The sequence below is a fragment of the Odocoileus virginianus genome, chromosome 3 (assembly GCF_023699985.2).
Source record: "Odocoileus virginianus isolate 20LAN1187 ecotype Illinois chromosome 3, Ovbor_1.2, whole genome shotgun sequence".
Lineage (NCBI taxonomy): Eukaryota > Metazoa > Chordata > Mammalia > Artiodactyla > Cervidae > Odocoileus > Odocoileus virginianus.
The window spans coordinates 68,623,049-68,641,393 of NC_069676.1; the positions used below are offsets into that span (position 1 = coordinate 68,623,049).

General features: G+C 36.6%; 1 protein-coding gene across 4 annotated transcripts in view; it reads right to left on the minus strand.

Moving 5' to 3' along the window:
* GABRB2 (gamma-aminobutyric acid type A receptor subunit beta2) overlaps positions 1 to 18,345 on the minus strand; it is a 267,825-nt gene that overhangs the window by 166,859 nt on the left and 82,621 nt on the right. The gene's annotated exons all lie outside the window — the stretch shown is intronic.

The window sequence follows — 18,345 nt, forward strand, 5'->3', positions numbered from 1 at the left end:
AAATCCATTCCAACCCAGCCCATGCTATGTGCTGGGCACCACAGTTAAGTACAAAAGTGAAGACAGCATACCCTTTTGAAATTTGTTATATATTACTCAGGAAGAGGGCTTCCCTTGTGGCTCAGCTGGTAAAGGATTTGCCTGCAATGTGGGGGACCTGGGTTCGATCCCTGGGTTGGGAAGATCCCCCGGAGAAAGAAAAGGCTACCCTTTCCAGTATTCTGGCCTGGAGAATTCTATACAGTCCATGGGGTTGCAAAGAGTCAGACATGACTGAGTGACTTTCACTTACTTAGGAAGAAAGATGGTAAGGAATAATTACTTAGTAAGTAATTTGTCTTTCCCAAAGAGGGTACTCAGGATTGCTTTTGGTGGGAAATAACTACAATTGCAAAAAATGGTCAATTGATTATAGTAGTAATTATAAGAGTTTATATGGGAATCTGTATCTGTCTAATCAAGGTGAGCTTCCTACAGGAGGTGTCATTTATATTGAGACTCATATATAGCTTCCTACCTCTCTAAACAATATAAGTTCAGTTAGTATTTCATTAGAATTTTAGAAATTCTGGATCATCAGACAAGTCTCCTTACTTTGGAGAAACAATGGTTGTTATACATTGAGCACTGGTCTTAGAGTCTCAGGTTCCAGTATTTCCAATTTCTAGGACGTAAATTTACATAACTTCTTTTTACTTCAGTTCCCTTAACTATAAATGGGGCTTTTAATACATCCTTGATCTATCAGAAGATTATTATGACAATTAAATGTGTAACTCAAATGTAATCTGGGAACTACAGAAAGCTATATATTATGAGTAAAGCACTTACATACATCTTGTGACATGTTTTCTCCCTTACAGGCCCATGGCTACAATGTAATTGCTCTCTCACCCTCATTTGAATGACTAAATGAAGGGCTAAGTATTCATTTGAAAAGGATAATTACCATTCTATTTTAAAATCAGTTCACAATGCCCTACTTGAGGGCTTAAAAAAACAAAACTAGAATCAAGTATTAATCATCTCTGCAACCTCAAAGCCAGCACAGTCCTAGGGCACAAATAATGAATGAATGAATGTTCAATAAATTAAGTCTATTGGATTTCTGCACATACCTGATTACTCTTGTGGATAAAATACACACTTTAGTCTCTGTGAAGTCCCTGAGATTCTCCAACCCTTGCTGAGATTTCTACATGTTAATATGGCTATGGAATTTTAAAATGTGACTTGCAAGTTATTACCTGATAAAAGCATTAAACAGTTTCATAGGAAAAGTATAATACTCTGGCAAAAAATTATATATTTTTCCTGGTTTCACAAACATACCAATTTTTATCTCATTTAGGAGTCAGTGTGGAGCTGACTTCTGAATGAGAAGTACAGAATCAAATTAATATTTTAACAGAAGAATATTAATATCATAAAGGGAGTTGGGCAAGACTGAATGACTAACATCCCTACACAAAAGATATGTCACCAACTCAATGGACATGAATTTGGGCAAACTCTGGGAGATAGCAAGGGACACAGAAGCTACAGTCCATGGGGTTGCAAAGAGTTGTACATGACTTAGTGACTGAACAACAAAAGTATATTAAATAACTGTAGGTGAAATTTTCTTGAGTGTGTTACTTTAGTCAATGCTTTGAACTGTTTTATCTCACTCTAATTTTTAATAAAGAATTAGTCTGAGGATCTCTAGCATAGCATCTTGATTTATAATAAAAGCAAAGTTGAAGATATGAATTATATAACTAGAGAACAGAAAATGGATCAAACCCATTTTTATATGTTTCTGTGTAACAAATGGCCTAAAAACTTGGCCATAAATAAAACAAACAATTTATACTGTGCTCAAGAGAACACAATTAGTGATTTCTAATTCTCAGAGATAAAATGGAAAAATTGATTATTAGCTCTACTAGAAGATAAAGCTACATAAGCCCTCTAAAGATTTAGGGGAGATAACACAGTTTGGAAGGTGCTGGGGTTTATCAGTCAGCTGAGATCTGTTAGGACGCAGGAAATTGTATTTTCTTTGGGGCTAAATAAATGGTGATATTGTGAGATCCTGAGTCATATGCTCACTCCTGTTATTTGTCAGCAAGGCAGTGCCTGCTAAGAAATGCTCCCAGATAGACGCCAGTGATTCTGCTAACTGTCACATAAATTTTCATTTCTTTTATTTTTAAATGACACATCAAGACACTGTCAAGAAAAGAAGTTCCTGAATCAAAATAAATGCTATTGGACATAGAAGGAAAGAAAGGTTCTATGTTCTACCCTTTCTCTCCCAGGTCCTCATGCCCCCAGGATGAATGTTTTGAGCTTTTATGTAGAAAACATATTATTTACACCCATCCAGCAAGTCTACTTTCAGGAAGCTGTCTCAGAGTTGGTTTATTCAAAATGAAAAAAAAAAAGTAAACCACTTCTGGGTACTCTACAGTCCATGGCATCACCATGCAAGAAGGACTTAGATAATCATAATCAAAACTAAAACCAATGAACTTTCAACGCCGAACAAAATAGAGTATGCCTACTACAGGCTCTCTTTCCCACTAATCACAACTAGCCATGCTGGAAAGAATTAAAAAGCCACTACCAAGGACTGTGCAAAGTAAAATCTAGTAGGCAGACTGGCAAAGAATCAAATGTGAAGACCTATTATAATGGTGAGTTTCTTATTTTTTTGTTTTTTCTTCCTTTTATCATCTTAAAGTAATACATGCTCACACAAACACAGCCAAAGTATAAATAAATGGAGAGATATACCAAGTTCCTGGATTTGAAGAAATGAGCATTGTTAAGATGTCAATTCTTCTCAAATTGCTCTATAGGTAAAATTTAATCTTAATTAATATCTGAGTAGGATTTTTGTAGATATGCTGATTCTAAAATTTATATGGCAAGCAAAGGATTGAGAATAAACAAAACAATTTCAAAGGAAAAGAATAAAATTGGAGGATTCACACTCTGATTTCCAGACTTACTAGACTTATTAAGACAGTATGACAGTGTAGTAATGATAGAAACACAGATCAATAAAATAGTAGAATCTACAAATAAACCCACATAAATATACTCAAAGATTTTTCTGATGAAGGAAAAATGGTAGTAGATTTGAGAAAGCATAAAATTTTCAGCAAATAATGTGAATCAACTGGAGCATGCAAATGTAAATAAATAATTAAATAAACAAATAAATAAGGAAACAAGTAAGCAAGATAGATGTCTAAGATCTCGCTTCTGAGTATGAGCCCCACAAATTCACTGTCGCGTATGTGAAGTTTGTAAATGTGACATTCCCACATCCCAAAGGTAGGTGGTCTCCAAACTTTAAAACTGTCTAAGTAATTATGCTAAACTAGGCTCTCAAAATAACACAAAAGCACAACTGACCATTTTAACTTCTGATGATGATTCAGAGCAACTAAAACTGTAATAGCAGGTGGGAATACAGTCAACCACCTGGAAAACAACTGGATAATTTCTTTTAACATTAATAGACATTTGACATACAAGGCAGCAAACCCACTCCTGGGCATGTATCAAAAGCAGCTCCTGATACATGCAACATCATCACTGCTTTTCAGAGAAAATTAAATCAAAGAGGCAAGATTCAAAAAAATACATGATATATGATTCCATTTATATGATATTTTGGAAAAACTTAGGGACCAAGAATAGATGAGAGCTTATCTGGGATTCGAGATGGAGGACAGCATGACCACAGAGGAACAGAATGAAGGAATGATTTTGGGTCGTAGAATTGTTCTGCATCTTAACTGCGGTGGTGGTTACACAACTTTAGGCATTAGTTAACTCATAGAATGATACACCAAAATGAGTGCATCTTCTGTATGTAAATTTTAAAAATAAAATTTAAAACTGCTTGAGTAAAAACAAACAAACAAGGCCATGATCTCTAAGATAAGACACGCTCAGGTTCTTACTCAGGTATTTTCATGTCCCTCTGTTGGAACCCTGGTTGAGGTGAAGGAGTCTGTTTCCAACTCGAAAGAAGAAACTAAAGCTAATTAACTTAGAGATTGGGGTAAAAAAGAACTGCTCCGACATCTGGAGGCAAGAAACCATGCTACAAAATAAGTCACCTAATGCAAACCAGGGGACATGATACCTCATCAGCCTTCCACTAAGTGGTTACAGATTCAGTTCATGTGTAAAATGAGACAACTGAACTAGGCAGTTTTCAAGTCCATCTCTAGGAATAAAATAATTCCATTCTAAGACATGCTTTGCCACACTTGTATTCAACTGCATTTGCCTTTCAAAATCTCCTAAATATCTAAAATTCTTTTATAATTATTTCTTGATATTTTTGTAATCCGTTTCTAATACCAAGATTCAAAACCCTTTTATTTGGTGTAGTGTTCTATAAAATATATGGCATGAATTAATTTGTGTATGTGTTTACTATCTTTTCTAACTTTATTATTTTGTGAATTGCCTATTCTTGCTCTACAAGCATTTTTCTGCTATATATTTACTTCCTACTATAGGATATTGATAGATGGATATCTACCCATATAAAACATTTCATTATTTTGCTATTTTTTTAAATTTATTTTATATTTAACTTTGGTTAAAACAAAAATTAGTTCAGAAGGCTTCTGTATACTTTTCACATAGCCTTCTCTAAGATTAACATTTTTCATAGCCATAGAACAATATCAAACGAAGATGCTAACATTAATATACTACTACTTACTAGACAACAGACCTTATTAGAATATTACCCATTTACTCACTAATGTTCTTCTTCTATTCCAGGGTTCAATCCAAGATCCCACCATGCATTTAGTTGTTCTGTTCCCTAGCATCCTTCAATCTGTGAGAGTTCCTCAACCTTTCCTTGTCTTTGATGATGATAATGCTTTCAGAATATTGGTCAGTAGATCTTATAGAATGTCTTTCAGTTTGAGTGTACTCATGATTAGATTTAGCTTATACATAGTTTTGGCCAGAATATCACCAAAGAACACTGCACTCATCATATAAGTGGTACATGATATCAATATCAACTACAGGGAGTATCAACTGCAAGGAGACCCAACCAGTCAATCCTAAAGGAAATCAGTCCTAAATATTCATTGGAAGCACTGATGTTGAAGCTGAAACTCCAATACTTTGACCATCTGATGCGAAGAACTGACTCATTGGAAAAGACCCTGATGCTGGGAAAGATTAAAGGCAAAAGGAGAAGGGGACGACAGAGGATGAGATGGTTGGATGGCATCACTGACTCGAAAGACATGAATCTGAGCAAACTCCAGGAGTTGGTGATGGATAGGGAAGCCTGGTGTGCTGCAGTCCATGGGGTCGCAAAGAGTTGGACATGACTGAGCAACTGAACAGAACTGATGTCAATATGTCTTATTACTGATGAGGGTATTAATCTTAAATGGTTGGTTAACAGTGTATCTACCAGGTTTTTCCACTGGGACATTACTATTTTCCTTTATAACTAATAGATATCTTGGGGTAGGTACTTTAGAACTATGAAAACAATAAGGTTATTAGGCTGACTTCTATAATCACTGTGTTTTGGGGTTTTGCATATTTTTCAAATTTCTACTTCTCTTCTTTCACCTAAACCTGAATCAACATATTCAGTCAGCTGACTGTGCTTAACTATTAAGACAAACCAAAAGTAGTAAATACAACATAAGCCATTTAAGATGTTTTATCATTAAATAATGAGAAATACTTTCTTGAGACTCATTCTTTCTACCTACTCCTTTCATAGACTAGTGGCATCATTCTGGCCACAGAGGGTTCCTATTTTCAGTACAGACTTCCCCTCTGGATGGCAGCATCTTATCCTGGTCTCAAGCCTGCAAGTTGCACTTGGGTGGCATGTAATCCCAACTGGGCTTGCTTCAGCATTCTCTCTACATTCATTAATGTCTATGGTTCTTAATACTCTTTTTCTTCTCTGGAGCTCTCACCATTCCCAATCTATGTAGCTTTCCTTTTTTTTTTTGCAATGTATGTTTATATGTATGGGAACAATTGTAAATGTAATTAAGGCATTTTCCCCCATCTGTGTGTGTGTGGGGGTGTGTGTGTATGTGTGTGTGTGTGTTTTCCTATTTTTGTATTTGGGGAGAAGACGGTGTTGCAGGGAACTGGGTTCACACGTGTTTGTTCTGCCATCTGAGGACATAAGGACCCAACAGTTACTTTTGTAATGATCAGGGTTTAAGGCTTCTTTTCACCACTAATAATGTGTGATTTGTTTAATTCACTTTACCTATTGTAACTACATCATCTAAGGTTTGAAAATTGCTGCTGCTATGCTAGATAGAATCTTGAGCTTTGGAGATTAATCTTGCTTCTTGGTCTTATATGTAACACTGTTGTCTCCAAAATTAGACAACTTAAGAAAAATCTCTATCTGCTCAGGATTTATAATTTTCAAACATAGTATTTTTTAGCTTCATCTTAATCACCCATTGCTGAAATAACAACTGAGTCTAATATACTATCATGTGTTACTTTCCTCTAACTTAGCTAGTCAATCCTAAAGGAACTCAACTCTGAATATTCACTGGAGGGACTGATACAGAAGCTGAAGCTCCAATACTTTGGCCAACTGATGTGAAGGGCCTACTCATTGGAAAAGACCCTGATGCTGGGAAAAATTGAGGGCATGAGGAGAAGGGGGTGACAGAGGATGAGATGGTTGGATGACATCACCGAATTGATGGACATGAGTTTGAGCAAACTACAGGAGATGGTGAAGGACAGGGGAGCTTGGCGTGCTGCAGTCCATGGGGTCACAAAGGGTTGGACACAACTGAGCAACTGAACAACAAGAAGAATGACTGAACTAGATCAAAATTGAGGTTTGAGCTAAGAATATGAGCTTCTGGCTTTGTAAGACAGGGCTAAAGAAGCAAAAGCTGTGATACAGAAACATTGAATGCAAATTTAATTTAATTTAAACATAATGCAAGTTTCCTGTGAATAAAACTCCATGATAGTTTGTTAAAACAGCACATTTATAACTTTCACTATCATTCCCTGCATAGTCTTTTAATTCTGGGAATGTTTAGAAAAGTCTTTGTTTTTGTTTGGCTTTAGCACCACTCAAAAAAGTAACACAAGAAGACTGAATTCCAAAGATTAGGATAGAAGATGATTTCCTTTATTAAATACTTCTGTTCTTACTCCCTCGTGGGAGTAAACATTACTTCTGATGTAGAAATTATCACCTAAAAAACACCACAGTAAGTGGAGTGAGCACATTCGTAGTAATTACATGGTAAGTACTTTCTCAGCATCATAGGCTGTTATCCCCTTGAGAGCAGAGATGGTTCCTTATGCCTGTGTATGCAATTCTGTGCAGTCACGTGCGCAGTAAATAAATGGGACAAACTACCACTACCTGTTAAATGGCACAGATTTCCTTGAGAACACTTGGAAACTTGTGCAGAGGTCTCTCATCTGTGCATACCCTTTGTTCTGATATTTGCATCCCAAGGATATTTGTAGAAAATAATTAAGCAGTACATGTTGACAGTTTATCTCCAAATATTACAACTCTCTTACTGTCCTGCTTCCAGTGCCATTAACCTAGCCTCAAACACCATTATTTGTGATTTTGATGCCACTGTTATTGTTTCCTCACTTCTGATACTTTCCCTTGCATAGCAATGGAAACAAAAAGTAGATCACATTTCCACCTTCATTAACTATCAAAGGCTTTTCAATGCATTCAGAGTAAAACACAAACTTATGACTTATAGGATCCTTAAAGGTCCTATATGACTTGGACTCTGCACACTTCCTTGATCTCACCTCCTATTATCTCTGCTCACCCCTCACCTCAACTCACTAAGACCATCCACGCTTGCTTTTCTTCTCTTTTACAAATATCACAAGCTCTTCAGCCTTAGAAACCTTGTTCTAAATAATGACTAACTAGAACAATTACATCCGCAAGTATGATTGATTCTCCCCGCCTTGGGTCTCAGAGCTCAACTAAAAGGTAAAATCTATTCAGTGGGACTTTCTTTGACCATCTAACTCCCAACCCCTTCAAACCTTAACACAGTCCCTATTTTCATTATGTTTATAGCACTGATCACATTTTTCAACTATCATAATCATTTATTGGTTACTGTTTAATTTTTCATTTCTCTCAACTAGAAGGTAAGTTCCATGAAAATATAAAATGTTCCTAAGTTTGTTCATCACTGTATCTCAATGCTTGAAAGAGGGCTTAGAAAAGTAGTAATAAAAGTCTATGTATTGAAAGATGTGAAAGAATAAATGAAAGACAATGTACATTTATCTGCCCCAAAATATGTACTACTCTATTAGCAATAAAAGTTAGAGACGACCTAAGTGTTCATCAGCATGAAACTGAGTAAATAAAATAGAGCATTAATATATAATGGAATATATAGAAATAGACAGAAATGGTATTGACACGACAGAAGCAGAAGATATTAATTAAGAAGAGGTGGCAAGAATACACAGAAGAACTATACAAAAAAATCTTCACGACCCAGATAATCATGATGGTATGATCACTCGCCCAGAGCCAGACATCCTGGAATGTGAAGTCAAGTGGGTCTTAGGAAGCATCACTAAGAACAAAGCTGGTGGAGGTGATGGAATTCCAGTGAACTATTTCAAATCCTAAAAGATGATGCTGTGAAAGTGCTGCACTCAATACGCCAGCAAATTTGGAAAACTCAGCAGTGGCCACCGGACTGGAAAATGTCAGTTTTCATTCCAATCCCAAAGAAAGGCAATCCCAAAGAATGCTCAAACTACCACACAATTGCACTCATCTCACATGCTAGCAAAATAATGCTCAAAATTCTCCAAGAGAGGCTTCAAAAAGACACGAATGATGAACTTCCAGATGTTCAAGCTGGATTTAGAAAAAGGCAGAGAGACCAGAGATCACATTACCAACATCCGTTGAGTCATTGAAAAAGCAAGAGTTCCAGAAAAAGCTCCACTTCTGCTTTATTGACTACACCAAAACCTTTGACTCTGTGGATCACAACAAACTGGAAAATTATTCAAGAGATGAGGAGTACCAGACCACCTTACCTGTCTCCTAAGAAACCTGTATGCAGGTCAGGAGGCAACAGTTACACCGGGACATGGAGCAACAGACTGGTTCCAAATAGGGAAAGGAGTATGTCAAGGCTGTATAATGTCACCCTGCTTATTTAACTTATATTCAGAGTATATTATGTGAAATGCCAGGCTGGATGAAGCACAAGCTGGAATCAAGATTGCCGGGAGAAATATCAATAACCTCAGATAAGAGGATGACACCATCCTTATGGCAGAAAGCAAAGAGGAATTAAAGAGCCTCCTGATTAAAGTGAAAGAAGAGAGTGGAAAAGCTGGCTTAAAGCTCAACACTTAAAAAACTAAGATCATGGCATCTGGTCCCATCACCTCATGGCAAATAGATGAGAAAACACTGGAAACAGTGACAGACTTTATTTTTGGGGGCTCCAAAATCACTGCAGATGGTGACTGTAGTCACGAAATTAAAAGACACTTGCTCCTTGGAAGAAAAGTTATGACCAACCTAGACAGCATATTACAAAGCAGAGACATTACTTTGCCAACAAAGGTCTGTCTAGTCAAAGCTATGGTTTTTCCAGTAATCATGTATGGATGTGAGAGTTGGACTATAAAGAAGGCTGAGTGCCGAAGAACTGATGCTTTTGAACTGTAGTGTTGGAGAAGACTCTTGAGAGTCCCTTGGACTGCAAAGAGATCCAACCAGTCCATCCTAAAGGAAATCAGTCTTGGGTGTTCATTGGAAGGACTGATGTTGAAGCTGAAACTCCAATACTTTGGCCACCTGATGCGAAGAACTGACTCATTGGAAAAGACCCTGATGCTTAGAAAGATTGGAGGTTGGAGGAGAAGGGGACAACAGAGGATGAGATGGTTGGATGGTATCACTGACTCAACGGACACAAGTTTGGGTAAATCTGGGAGTTGGTGATGGACAGGGATGCCTGGTGAGCTGCAGTCCATGGGGTCTCAAAGAGTCAGACACAACAGAGTGACTGAACTGAACTGATAGAGGAATCAAATAACATTGTAAAAATATTAACAGATATTCTCAACATACTATTATTACTGTATTATTATTATTTTATGAAGAATACTGCAAAAAATATGCACAATGTGATTCCATTTTGGAAACACAGATATATATTTGGGGAAAAGTATCTAAAACAAATATAAATATTAACAGTGGTATCTCTGTGTGGCAAAATGACAAGTGATAGCAATGCTATTTGGTTTCGCTTTGTTCTACATATTATTTTTAAATATAAACTATTTCTGAAACAAAAACTATATAATCAATTCCTTGTTAAATTAAAATTTGGAAAGAAATTAGCATTACAAATATGTCTTTATTCTCCACATAATTTAGAGCTCAGCGTGAAGAAAAAGGAAATATACTCATGCTATATTCCTTCAGTCATGTTCTCCTCTATGTAACCCCATGGACTGCAGCCTGAGAGGCTCCTTTGTCCACAGGATTTCCCAGGAAAGAACACTGGAGTGGGTTCCCATTTCCTACTCCAGGGGATTTTCCAACCCAGGGACCAAACCCATGTCTATTGTGAATATACTCACAGTCACAAATAAATGAGAAAGTAACAGCTTTTCAGCTTGTTATTAACAAAGTACAATCTCCTTTGTATTGACCAAAGGCTTTGATCTAGAATCACAGAAGAAGTAAGAGCTTTACGTAATCATCCACTCTTCCTCCTGAAAGTTCACATTTAAGCCATCACTGAGAAGTAATATCCATCCCTATTTTTCCACCTAAATACCAAAAACGGAGGTCCTGGGATCTTCCTCTGACACTAACTTCTATCTTTTTCACTCTGTTGGAAATTTCATTTTACTTCTAATGTAAAGCTTTCATATGTATTTCTTGTTTAATACTCAGAGGGATGAATACACATACACACATGCCTGTTAATTCTAGTTTTAGCTTTAACAGCCTCCTCTATACTGCACTTGAATCAAGTTTATAGATTCTCCTACAAAGGTATTCAAAGAGATTCCATTCTTTTTGTATTAGTCCCAACTCCCTACAAGACTTTCCCCCATCTATTCTAGCCACTTCACCTCTCTACCCCTGTATCTTCATCCAAAGTGAAGGAACTGAGGCACAGTGAGGATCTCTGGCTGAGATGTTCTCGGATTCTAGTCACTCCATTTATCTTCAACCAAGCATCTTCCTGAAACTTCTGCTTGAACTAAACTTTCCTGCATTCCTTTAGACACATCTTTTACTTTCCATTCTGCTTTTCTTTTTCCCCACACGCCTCCTTCATTGCACACCCTGATCCTACCTATCCTCCAAGCGTTCACATGAACCGTCTACTACTCCCCATTGTGGTTCAAGTTCACCCTCTCGTGCCCTTTAACGCGGTTCTCTGCCGCATCCTAAATACTGCTACCTCTTGTAATGTTATTTAGATGAGGGAGGGAATCTCCTAACTAAACCACACTGTGTTCTTTGAAGTCAGAAACAATGCCAATACTTTTTTTACAAAATGATCCAAGCATCTGGTCTTTAACACAATTGATCCTCCACGAATATTTACTCTTTGGCATACTAAAGCTGCTTTTTCCCTCTTCACTCCGCCTGCATGGATTTCAAATTTTGAGTCCTTAAACCTCTTTACTAATCACTATTCCTGAATTCCCCTAGAGATTTGTTCTCTCCACACCCTGGCATTTGAGAATGAATTTTAATTCTGTCCTTTTTCCATATGTGTCAAACACCTTGAGAGCCACTGTTCTTTATTTTTCATAGCTCCTCCAGTTCTACTAGCAAAGTCCCTAAGGTTAGGGATAAGGATTTGTGAAGGACACAGTCTATCTGTCCAAAGCAAAAAGAACTCAGAGAGAAGTGTGAAAATTCCCACAAAGCCTGGCTCTTTAAAATGTTTTCCATCTTCCACACCTGAGCCCACAAATTGTTGATTCAATTATAGGTCATGGTAACACTTCCACTATCTCAGCCTCCTAAACTAGAGTGTAAGGAAGTAAAACTCACCTCCTCCTTAATAGAAGCCATCACTCCAGATGTTCAATTACAACATTTTTGGAAGAAGCACATGGTAACAGCTCTGACTAATTGCTGGAGACATTTGGGACATGAGAGCTGAACCTAAGATCATCCATAACGGGAATCCAAGTTCAGAAGTGGTATTTTCTTATACATGACTCTAAAATGCACCTGGTCAATGAGTTAGGCTCTCCAACTATTTTTGCTTAGTTCATTCTGTATTTTATTACTGATTCACCTTCTTGGCTATAATGGGACTCAATCTAAGGATGGCTAAAAAAAATCAAACAAGTATAATTGGTTAAATATGTCTCTTAATACAGAATACCCTGAGCAGGGGACTCAGTTCACTCTGAGATAATCAACGTTAAAAACACTCTTTGTATGTATGATTTGTTCCCTGTCATTTTGTGGTTTTTAATTACTCTGTAACTTTATCTCAAATTGCTTTAGAGCAGTTTGCATTCTAATTTGTCTATCCCTTATACATACCCAACACTGGCTCTAGGCTAACCCTTTCCACGTGCATTATTTCATTAATTACCACAACAGCCCTGTAAGTTACTGACTAGATCTACCAGGGACTAGCTGCTGTGAGACTAACCTCCCCGAGACATCCTGTTGTGTAAAATAATGTAAATAATAGTTTCCAGTAGCAAGTAAATTTACCCAAATAAAGTGATTAGTAGAATGTCTGGCCCAGATTAAATGCTCAACAAACATTGGCTGTTATGATGTTCAATATTCTCATCATTTCCATTTTTCAGGTGACACATCTGAAACACTGAGAGGTGAGTGACTTTCCTGGTGTCCTTCAGTCAATAATGTTCTCAGGCTTGACTCAGCCAGGGTCCCTCTGGGGATGGAGCCCATGTTCTTAGCAGTGCATGAGCTGCCTCTGGAGCCCTCACCTCCATGCCAGTTTTGGTTCTGATTTATCATTTCCCAATGTTGTATTTTTCCACCTTGACACCCCGCCCCAATAAAAACAGGGGGAAATATACCTTTACCTATGTGTCTATCTACTCAGCCACATATACAGCAACAAACAACTAGAACAATAAATTATATGTTTACTGGCAAGAGGAGGGCATGGATGTTTAATCTGAGAACTCTCGGATATGAACACTAAAGTTGTGCATATAGGCACATGCACATGTTCCTGAATACATAGATAGAGGCACAATTTTACACAAAAGGAGATTACATGAACTTAATTTGATCTTGCAGAATGATGAAAATATCTCTGGTTTTTTTTTTTTTTTTTTTTTTGGCAGAGTATATGCCTTACTCCAGAGAAGCCCAAAATAACCAGAAGGACCGAAGGGCAGTATGTGTAGGGACGCTCTTATTCAGAAACAATTTAATTGGAAAAATATTTCTAGCAAGCTACAACAAACTTACTCTAACCATTTCAGGAAGTTTTTTCAACAGAATGGTGGAAATGATTCCTTAACTCTTAGACTGAGCCACAAGAGATTGACATTTTTTTTTTGAGTTTGAAAATGTTTGAATGTTGGCAATTTTATATGGTTCAACACAAATACATAGTAGCTACTGTAAGAGTAAGGTTATTAAATTTATTTTCTAAATTTAGCAATTTTAGGTTCTAAATAATTTGTAACATAAGAATACACACTAATTTTGAAAAAAGCTTATTATAACTGCATTTTTAATGGTTCTTAAATTTGTGTTCAGGATAAAACTCAGACAAAAACCATTAAAAATGCAATTATAAAAGTAATAAGCTTTTTGTGTTTCAAAACATGGATGTGAACATTCCTTTTTTGTATTTTCTTATCTTAGAAGTATTTAGTGATTCCTCAAAAAAGCTACATTTTTAGGAAAATTTATTACTGTAAGAAAATTACATTACAATGTAACAGACACTACCCTAGAGTCCTTAGTACAATTTGTCTCTTTTCTTTACTATACTCACACAAATTAATTTGTTTTCAATTAAGTTAATAACTACATGATGCAATCAATTATACATCCCAAGATCCTTTTTATTATGAGTTAGTTTCTTGGGCTCCAAAATCACTGCAGATGGTGACTGCAGACATGAAATTAACAGACGCTTGCTCCTTGGAAAAAAAGCTATGACAAACCCAGACAGCATACTAAAAAGCAGAGACATTACTTTGCCAACAAAGGTGTGTCTAGCCAAAGCCTGGTTTTACCAGTAGCCATATGGATGTGAGAGTTGGACCATAAAGAAGGCTGAGTGCCCAAGAATTGATGCTTTTGAACTATGGTATTGGAGAAGACTCTTGGGAGTCCCTTGGACTGCAAGGAGGTCCAACTAGTCCATCCTAAAGGAAATCAGCTCTGAATATTCATTGGAAAGACTGATGCTGAAGCTGAAACTCCAATACATTAGCCACCTGATGCAAAGAACTAATTCATTGGAAAAGACCCTGATGCTGGGAAAGACTGAAGGTGGGAAGGGAAGAGGAAAACAGAGGATGAGATGGTTGGATGGCATCACTAACTCGATAGACATGAGTTTGAGTAAGCTCCGGGAGTTGGTGATGGACAGGGCAGCCTGGCATGCTGCAGTCCATGGATCACAAACATTCAGACATGACTGAGTGACTGAACTGAACTGAATTTTATATACATAGGCTCACCATTATTAGAATGATCTTCCTACAGTGCATCTAGTTTTAATATCTCTAAGATCTGGGTGCTATGAACTAAAAGTTAGCCAGTGAAATTCACGATGCTTTCTGCTATGCACTTAGAGAAGCCAGAGTGTCAAGGCACCAGTGGATGGGGTCAGAGGAGACAAAGGAAAGAACACTGAATTGGAAATAGGAGACCTGACTGAGGGCTTCCTCCATTACTGGTTTTCTGATGATCTCAGAGAAGTACCTTACCTCTTTACATTTCAGTTTTCACTTCTGTGAGATATGAGCACTAATAACTGTACCTGAGAAGCATGTCCCTTGTAACTTTACCCAAAGACACATGTCAAACATTATATGTGAAAGTTCTCATTAATGTCTATATGTGGGAAGCAGCATAGCCTAGTGTTTGAGCACAGGGATTCTGAATTCCAGAGGGTTGTTGAAATTCCAGCTCTACCACTTACTTCATGTATAATCCTAGGTACATATTTTAATATTCCAAAGCTTGGGTTTCCTCAGCTGTAAAATAATAACTACTTCACTGACTGCTGGCAGAAATAAATGAAATAATATAAATTCAAACTCTGATTATTATAGCACTCAAAAGGAGGTAGTGTATACCATTAAAGCATTAATTTAAGAGTATTGATTTTTATTAATTGTTCATTAAAAAGTTAAAGAAAAAGCCAAGAGGAAAAATGACTGCTGTTGATGACTTTGCTTACAAAGATAAAAATTTACTATTATTTCCCAGTTTATAACTGAAACAAAATGATACAAAATTATATTGGGGCCATCCCAATAAGAAAAGTATAAAACTTGATGGTTCCATTAGTGAGTTCTATCAAACATTTAAAGAAGAATTAGCACTAACTTACCCCAAAATCTTCCAAATAATTGAAGAGGAAGGAACCTGATACCAAGAACAGACAAAGACACTACATGAAAAGATATCTATGGACTGTAGCCCGCTAAGCTCCTCTATCCATAGGAGGGTTCAGGCAAGAATACTGGAGTGGGTTGTCATTTCTTTCTCCAGGGAACCTTTTGGACCTGGGGATCGAACTCAGGTCTACCTGAACTGCAGGCAGATTCCTTACTGTCAGCCACCAGGGAAACCCAAAAGGATAACTACCAACCAATATCCATGAGGAGCAGTGATGCAAAATTCTCAACAAAACACCAACAAACAGAATTCAACAAGAAATGAAAAGAACAATACACTATGACCAAGTGGGATTTATTCCTAAAATGCATGCCTAAAAGCCATTCCTAGAATGGTTCAACATATGAAAACCAATCAATGTAACATAAGACATTACCAAATAAGGGGGAAAGGCCATGTGATTATTTCAATTGATGCAAAAGAGCATTATATAAAATTCAACACATTTTGATAAAAACACATAAAAAACTAGGAGTAGAAGGAAATTACCTCAATGCAATAAAGGCCAAAAATGACAAGCCCACAGCTAACATTGTATTCAATGGTCAAAGTCTGATAACTTTTTTTCTAAGATCAGGGACAAGAATGTCTACTTTTAGCACTCTACTCAATACTCTGTTCAGTACTGAAAGTCCTAGCCAGAAGAATTAGGCAAGAAAAAGAAATAAGAAGCACACAAATTGGGAAGGAAGAAGTAAAATTATCTCTGTTCACAAATAACATGATGTTATAGGTAGAAAAACCCTAAAGATGCCAAATAGAAGCACACACAAATACATTAACTGTCAGAATATACAAATTCAACAACACTGCAAAACATAAAATTAATACTCAAAAATCAGTTGGGTTTCTTTGGACAATCCAAAAAAGAAACTAAAAAAAAAAAAAACCTCTGTTTACAATAGCATCAAAAAGAATAAAATATTTAGGGATAAACACAACCAAGGAGGTAAAAGATTTGTACTCTGAAAACTACAAAATGTTGCTGAAAGAAATTAAAGAAGCCATAAATAAACACCCTATATTCAGGGTTTGGAAGGTTTAATATTTTTAAGATATTTACAGTATTAGTGCAATAGCAATCTTTTGTAGAAATAAAAATACTCATCCTAAAATTTACAAGGAATCTCAACAGATCCTGAATAGCCACCTAATTATTTAAAAAATTATTACAAAGCTTCAGTAATCTGAACAATGTAGTACTGACATAAAGACAGATACACAGATCAACAGGGTAGGACAGAAAGTCAAGGAATAAACCTTTGTATATATGGAAAATTATCTTCAACAAGAACCTAAATGTTCATTGGCAGACAAATGGATAAGAAAGCTGTACTACATATACACAATGGAATATTACTCAGTCATTAAAAAGAATGCATTTGAATCAGTTTCTAATGAGGTGGATGAAACTAGAGCCTATTATACACAGTGAAGTAAGTCAGAAAGAAAAACACCAATACAGTATATTAATGCATAAAGACGGAATTTAGAAAGATGGTAACAATGACCCTATAAGCAAGACAGCAAAAAGAGACACAGATGTAAAGAACAGACTTTTGGACTCTGTGGGAAAAGGTGAGGGTGGGATGATTTGAGAGAATAGCATTGAAACATGTATATTACCATATGTGAAATGGATTGCCAGTGCAGGTTTGATGCATGAGACAGGGTGCTCAGAGCTGGTGCACTGGGATGACCCTGAGAGATGGGATGAGGAGGGAGGTGGGAGGGGGGATTCAGGATGGGGAACATCTGTACACCCACGGCTGATTCATGTGGATGTACAGCAAAAATCACTATAATATTGTAAAGTAATTAGCCTCCACTTAGAATAAATAAATTAATTTTTTAAAAAAGAATGCTAAGACCACCCAATGAGAAAGCAACAGCAGTCTCTTCAATAAGTTGTGTCAGAAAAAGTGGAGATCCACATGCAAAAGAATGAAGTTGGACACTTATCTTACCCATATACCAAAAGTAACTCGAAATGTATTATTAAAGATCTAGATATAAGATCTAAAACTGAAGAAAATATAGGGGGAAAGCTTCATGATATGGATTTGCTAATGATTTCTTAGACACGACATTAAAAGCATTGGCAACAGAAGCTAAATGGGAATATAGCAAATCTAAAACACTTTGTGCATCAAAGGACACAGTCAGCAGCATGAAAAGACAGCCCATGGAATTGGAGAAAATATTTGCAAATATGACAAGGAGTTAATAGCCAGAATATAAAGAATTCCTAAAATTCAGTAGTAAATCAATCAATAATGAGTCTGAAAAACAGGCAAAAACTTAAATAGGTATTTCTCCAAGAATGAAATATAAATGGTCAATTAGCATATAATAAAATTCTAAACATCACTAATCATTAAAGAACGCTAATCAAAACTACAGTGAATATCACCTCATATCCATTAGAATGGCCATAAAAGAGAGAGAGAGAGGAAGAAAAAAAGAAAGGAAGAAAATAACAAGTGTTGAGGAAGATGGCAGCTATTCAAAACATTAAAAATAGAATTACTACATGATCCAACAAGCCCACTGCACAGTATATATCCAAAGGAATGAGACAGGATCTCAAAGAGATATTTGTACACCCATGTTCACAGTAGTCAAGCAGTGGGAACAACCCAGACGTTCAA